We start from the raw sequence: 7432 nt of genomic DNA on the forward strand, positions 1-7432 counted from the left end.
TCATTCATCTACTTACGATTCTGTGGTTCTTTCCTTAGGGAAGGGAGAGAGCAACCTAAGTGGGGGGAAATTCCAAGAGCAGTGATGGCAGATTATATGGACTGCTGAGAGCCTCTAATCTGAAGCACCACAGGAGGGAGCAATACCTGTGTGGAAAAGCTGGATGGACTAGTCAGTAGGGTAAAAAAAGGGGAAAACACTAGGTTGTCCTCTTGAGTCAGGATCCAGCCTTGGTCTCCGTGAGATCAAGGGAACATCTGATATTCCCAAGTGCAGTGGGGCAGGGCCCAGGGACTCTTTCCCTTCGAAAATGTATCAGATCTGACTCATAGAGACTCCTCCTTGGGTTTTCAAGGGGGTATCACTATGGATACTGGCTTGAAACCCAAGGAGGGATCGTTATGAGTCAGGTTTGACTCAATAGCAGTGAGTTTCTTTCCCTTCAGACCTCCTAAATGGGAAAAGGCACTCAGAAAAAATGGGATACAGGGGACCCCCTAGCAAGAAGGGCTAGAATTAGTCCTTAAGACACAGCTGGGGGTGGACAAGACACCAAGACACAACTGGTAGAGAGGCAGGGACAGCCTCCTAGCTGAGCTCCAGGGTCACAAGAGGATGCAGGACCACCCATGCTTGATTGGCATGGGGTTGAGCACATACCAGAGAGTCTTGGCAAATGCTTCCTTGATGCCACCCTGTTGTAGGGAGGAGCACTCAAGGTAGAGCACAGCATGGATATGCTTGGCCAGTGCCTGACCCTGCTGTGGGGTGGTGGGTGCCTGGCCCTGCTCCTTGAGGCACCACAAGGTGTCCGGTTGGGCCTTCATTTCCTTCCTGGTGCCTACCAAGAGGATGGGCACATCAGAGCAGTGGTGGCACACCTCCAGATGCCACTTGTACTGCACATTCTCATTGGAGGGCAGACTGGCAATGGAGAAACAGATGAAGAAGACATTGGTCTAAGGGTAGGAAAGTATTTGGAGGCTGTCATACTCCTCCTGGCCCATTGTGTCCCAAAGATCCAGGTTCACTGTGCACCCCTCAACTGAGCTCTAAGAGCTTAATTGTTGAATACCATGGGGATGTACTCCATGAGGAAGACATCAGTTATGAAGCATATGAGCAGGCACGTCTTACCCATGGCTCCATCATCCACCATCACACATTTGGTGCTCTGTATCCTTAGTGAAGTTGCTGCAGTGGGGGCAATGCCACCTCCCTCTTTGGGGCCCCTCTGGATGCATTTTAATGAATATTCAGAACTGTCAGTTCAAGGCTGGTGCAACAAGAGAGCCCAGAGTAGGGGGCCCTGCCATGAGAAGCATCCTGGTGCCCTTCAGTGGGGGAACTTTTTGATAATATAAATTTTATCACATTTTAATTGGGAAAAACATAGGAAATTACCCTAAAACATACTAGGAATGTTACATAAAATAATTCATGGAAAGAGTTTATCAAGTCCTTATTATGAGTTGGCTACACAAATGGATTCAATGCTGGAAATGCTTACTTGTCTGTGCCAAGAAATTTGGAAGACAGCTACCTGGCCAACTGATTGGAAGAGATCCATATTTGTGTCCATTCCAGAGAAAGATAGTCAAGTGGAGATGCAGGAATTATCAAACAATATAATTATTATCACATGCTAGCAAAATATTGTTGAAGATAATTGAAAAAATGACTATAGCCTCACTTTGATAGAGAACTGCCACATATCCAAGCCAGATTCAGAAGAGGACATAGAATAAGAGGTATCATTACTAATATCAAATGTTCTGGCCTCAAAGCAGACAATACTAGAAAGATATTATTGGTATTTTACTAACTAAACAAAGACATTAGACTTTGTAGATCATAACGAATTATGATGGGAATAATGAAGAATGGGAATTCTAGAACACTTAGTTATGGAGAATCTATACATGGATCAAGAGGCAGTCATTTCAACAGAGCAAGAGGATAATGGGTAGTTCAAAACTAGAAAATGTGTGCATTAGGGCTGTTTTCTTTCGGTTTACTTACTCACTCTGTATGTTGAATGAATAATCTGAAATGCTGGACTGTAGGAAAAAAAACAAGGTGTCAGGATTGGAGGAAGATCATTAATAACATACAATATATAGATGACACACAACTTGTGTACTGAAAATGAAGATGACTATAAGCACTTAGTGATGAAGATAGAAGACTACAGCTTTCAGCATGGATCACAATTAAATAATAAAAATAAAAATCCTCATAACTGGACTGATAAACCACATCATGATAAATTAAGAAGAAATTGAAATTTTCAATGATTTCATTCTATTTGGGTAAAAAAATCATCATCTTTGGAAGCAGCAGTCAAGAAACAAATGACATACTGCATCAGGAAAATCTGCTGCAAAAGATTGCCTTAAACTTTTAAGAAGCAAAAATGCCACTTTGATGACCAGGGTGTGTCTGACCCAAGCCATGGTCTTTTCAATTAATCATATGCATGTGGAAAGTGAACAACAACAAAAAAAGGACAGAGAAAAATTGATGCATTTGAATTGTGGTGTTGGAAAAGAATATTAAATATATGACAGACTACCAAGATAACTGACAAATTAGTCTTGGAAGAAATACAATCAGAGCAGTCTTTAGAGCACTCCATTTAGGGAGATAGCATATGATCAAAAATCAATTGTACTGAAGGAAGAAGTCCAAGCTGCACTGAAGGAATTGGTGCAAAACAAGGCTCCAGGAACTGAAGGAATACCCATTGAGATGTTGCAACAAACAGATACACTGCTGGAGGCACTCACTCCTTTATGCCAAGAAATTTGGAATATAGCTACCTATTCAACTGACTAGAAGAGATCCATATTTGTGTCCATTCTGAAGAAAGGTGATCCAACAGACTGCAGAAATTATCAAACAATATAATTAATATCACATACAAGCAAATGTTTGCTTACAATAATTCAAAAACAGTCACAGCAGTATATTGACAGAAAACTGTCAGAAATTCAAGCCTGGCTCAGAAGAGGGCATGGAACGGGGGGGTACCATTGTCAAGTATCAGATGGATCTTGGCTGAAAGCAAGGAATGCCAGAAAGATGTTTACCTGTGTTTTATTGATTATGTGAAGGCATTTGTCTCTGTGGATCATAACAAATTATGGATAATAATGCAAAGAACAGAATTCCAGAACACTTGATTGTATTCGTAAGGAAGTTTTACATAGACTGAGAAGCAATCATTTGAACAGAACAAGAGCATAATGAATGGTTTAAAATCAGGAAAGGTGTGCATCAAGATTGTGTCCTTTTATCATATTTATTCAATCTGTATGCTGAGCAAAGAATCTAAGAAACTAGATTATATGAAGAAGAATGCAGTATCAGGATTGAAAGAAAAATTATTAACAAGGTGTTCCAGCCAGATGGCTGAATAGACAGACAAGCTACACAGACCGTCTATAACAAAGCAATGAGAAACCAATTGCAACTGATACAGAAGACTATCCTGGAACCCTGAGCTTTGAAGGGAAAGATAAAGAAGTAGGTTAAATACCAACTAGTAGAAGAACCTGAATGAAAACAGTAAGGAGACAAACATAGCTGTGGACTGCCATCTGTACTTAGGGCACAGCCATTTTGAATACTTCCAAGCCCATCCCATTAGCAACCTAAGAATCAACTCTACTCACCAAGGACTACATGGGCAAGGACTGCACTGGTGCCTGACAATCAGAAAAGAAAACTGTGAAGGAGACAAACAGAGCTGGGTACTACTGCCAGCTATCTCGAGGGTGCATCATTTTGAATATTTGCAAGTTGTGTCCTGGAAGCAAAATAAGAATCAGCTCTGCTCACCAAGGACTGCATGAATAAGGATTGCATTGGTATCTGACAACCAGAAAGGAAAATAGCAAAGAAGGATACAAACATTTTGAATATTTGCAAGCAGCATAGCCACTTTGAATATATGCAAGTGGTGTTCTTACCTGGACAGCAACCTAAGAATAAGCTCCGTTTGCCACGGACAGCACAGGCAACTGCACTGGAGGCTGGTAACTAGAAAGGTGCAATATTCCCCTTGTTACTCTTATACCTTACACCCTCTGGATGAACAGAGGTGCGGCCATCCTCTGCCTCCACCCTTCTTCTTGACCAGCAGGAATTTCATCCCAGTCTGTGCCCTGACAGAGCCTGGGTGCCCTGCCCCACCCCCACACTTTTGTTTTGTTTTGCTTTGTTTTTTTTTGTTGTTGGTTTTTAAATTATTCTTTTGCTCTTCCTCTCTTCCTCCTTTTTATTTATATATTTATTTTCTCTTTCCCATCCCTGGTTCTAGTTTTTTTGCTTTTCTTTTTCTCTTCCCTTTTCCTGGTTCCTTTCTTTTTTCTTTCTTTTGGTTTCTTCTGATTCCTTGTTTTTTCTTTTGCACTTTTCCCATTTTTTTTCTTCACTATTCTTTCACTCTTGTTCTTTTCTCTCATTCCTCCCTCCCCAAATATTGTGGTCCTTTTTTTTTCTCTCATATTCTCATTATCTTTCTTTTATCCTTTTTTAGTATATTTAGATGTTTTTTCTTATTATTCATGCTTTCTCTCTCTCTCTCTCTGTATGTGATTTTTCCTGTTTATGTGGTTTGCATTTTTTGTCCTCTTGGTTTTGTTTTTATTTTTTTTTTTAATTTTATTTTTTTGTCTGAGTGGGAGACAGCAACTATTCCCACAAAACCCAGTCATACCTGTACCTCCTGAAGCCCCACCTACTGAGTGAGGGCCACCACTTGCTTTTCCACCAACTGATCAATGATAGATGGCAATCAGTAGTAGCTCAACTCACCCTCAACTGCTTTTTACAAACAGCTAACAGAGATCTGTACACAAACTCTCATTCTCTGTCACAACTATCAGGAGATGGGTGATGAGTGCCCAGGTATTAACAACTAACAAATAGAGGTACACAGTACCCTGCTCACACAGACATATCAAAACAAAATAAAAGGGAGAAAAAAAGTCTTGGGTGAATCACATTTATATACAACTACAATTAAACATAAATACAACAACATCACAATGTCTCAGAGACAACTGACCATGCCAGTCTCAACAAAGAAACAGGATAAAATAGTACAAACAAGAGATCAAGATACAAACCCAGAAAACATCCTTGAGGAAGAAGCAGCATTGGAAATCCCTGATAAGGAATTCAAAAGAATTACATTTGGATACTTATAATGGTTTGAGAGACAGATCAAGGAAAACACTGACAAGATCAAGGAAAATATTGACAAAATTAAGGAAAACACAGAAAAAACTCTAGAACAATTTAGGAAAATAATGCAAGAACAAATTGACAAAATAAACAAAAAATTAGAAACAATACAAAAACAACAGACAGAAATCAAGAAGATTAGTACTAAGATTTCAGAAACAGATAACACATTGAGTGGGCGAATGAGTAGAATCAATGGAAGACAGACTTGATGAGGTTGAAGACACAAATACCTCAATACTACTTTGTTAAAGGATCAATGAGTAAAAAGATCAAACCAAATGAAGAAAGCTTAAGATTCATGTGGGATACCATGAAGAGGAATAACCTACATGTAATTGAAATTCCAGAACAGGAAGAGACAAATAAAATCACAGAGAAAATTGTCAAAGATTTGTTGGACAAGAACATTCCTAATATGATGGAAAATGACAATATAGCCATTCAATAAGTTCAATGAACCCTAAACAGGATAAACCCCAAAAGAAAATCTCCGAGACATATCATAATCAAAATCACCAAACTAAAGACAAAGAAAGAATGCTGAAAGCATCATGGGACATATGAAAAGTTACCTACAAAGGACAACCAATAAGACTAAGTTGTGATTTCTCTACAGAAACAATGCAGGCAAAAAGGTAATGGGATGATATATACAACCCTGGAAGAAAAAAAGTTCCAAATAAGAATTATACATCTAGCAAAATTTTTCCTCAAATATGAGGATGAAATTAAGAGATTTCCAGATAAGCAGGTATTAAGGGAATTTGTTAAAACCAGACCAAGCTTACAAGAGATGCTAAAGGGTCCTACAGAGAGAGAACCAACAACAGTAAACAACTGAAGATTACCACACATGATGACATAACCCATAAACCAACACAGTTATAGAAATGTCTGAAGTAAAATAAGCTAACAAGACTGTAAACAGGGAACCAGAGATGTCATTTCGTATATGAAATGGAAGGTTGCAGACTGTATAAGAAAATATGACCCATCAATATGTTGTCTACAAGAGACTCACTTTATACACAATGACAAAAATAGACTAAAAACCAAAGGTTGGAAAAAGATATGTCAAGCAAATGTCAATCAAAAAAAGGCAGAAGTAGCAATATTAATTTCAGATAAAGCAGAGTTTATGACAAAAATGGCATTAAGAGACAAAGAAGGACATTATATAATGATTAAGGAATCAATTGGACAAGAGGACATAGCCATAATAAATATCTACATACCCAATGAGAGATCCTCAAAATACACAAATCAGATTTTAACAGAATTGAAATGACAAATAGATGACTCCACAGCAATAGAAGAGACTTTAATGCACCATTTTCAATAAAAGATAGTACAACTGGAAAGAAACTCAACAAAGATGGAGAAGAATTGAACAATATGATCAGTCAACTTGACCTTATAGACATCTACAGAGCACTTCACCCAACAACAGCACAATATACATTCTTTTCCAGCACACTTGGAACACTCTCCAGGATAAATGATATGGCAGGCCACAAAGCAAGCCTCAATAAATTTAAAAACATTGAAATACCACAAAGTATCTTCTCAGATCACAATGCTATAAAATTGGAAATCAACACTAAGAAGACCAATGGAAAAAGAGCAAATACATGAAAACTGAATAACATGCTCCTCAAAAACAACTGAGTAATAGAAGAATTAAAAATTAAGTTAAAATATTCCTTGAATCAAATGAGAATGAAAACACAACATGCAAAAACCGTTGGGCAAAGCAAAACCAATAATCAGAGGCCAATTTACAACAATACATGCACACATCCAAAAAGAAGAAAGAGCCAAAATCAACACCTTAACTTAATATCTCCAACAATTAGTAAAAGAAGCCTACAGTCACCAGTAGAAATAAAATAATGAGTCTAGCAGAAATAAATGAAACAGAAAATAGAAAGACAATAGAAAAAATCAAGATTATAAGTTGGTTTTTGAAAAGATTAATAAAATTGACAAACCACTAGCAAACTTAACAAATGAAAAGAAGGAGAAGATGCAAATAACACAAATAAGAAATGAAATGGGTGATGTCATAACAGAACCAACAGAAATAAAATGAATAATATCAGGGTACTATGAAGAACCCACCAGCCACTCCTCGGAAGGAAGGTTGGGCAATCCTACTTCCGTAGTGATACTGCCT

The 7432-nt window shown here is 38.1% G+C and overlaps 1 pseudogene; it reads right to left on the minus strand.

Moving 5' to 3' along the window:
* Positions 1-605: 605 nt before the first annotated feature.
* The window catches only part of LOC103206229, a 49266-nt pseudogene continuing 42439 nt past the window's right edge, over positions 606-7432 (minus strand).

This window comes from Orycteropus afer, unplaced genomic scaffold (genome assembly GCF_000298275.1).
Source record: "Orycteropus afer afer isolate SDZICR_OR568_19922 unplaced genomic scaffold, OryAfe1.0 scaffold00306, whole genome shotgun sequence".
Taxonomy (NCBI): Eukaryota; Metazoa; Chordata; class Mammalia; order Tubulidentata; family Orycteropodidae; genus Orycteropus; species Orycteropus afer.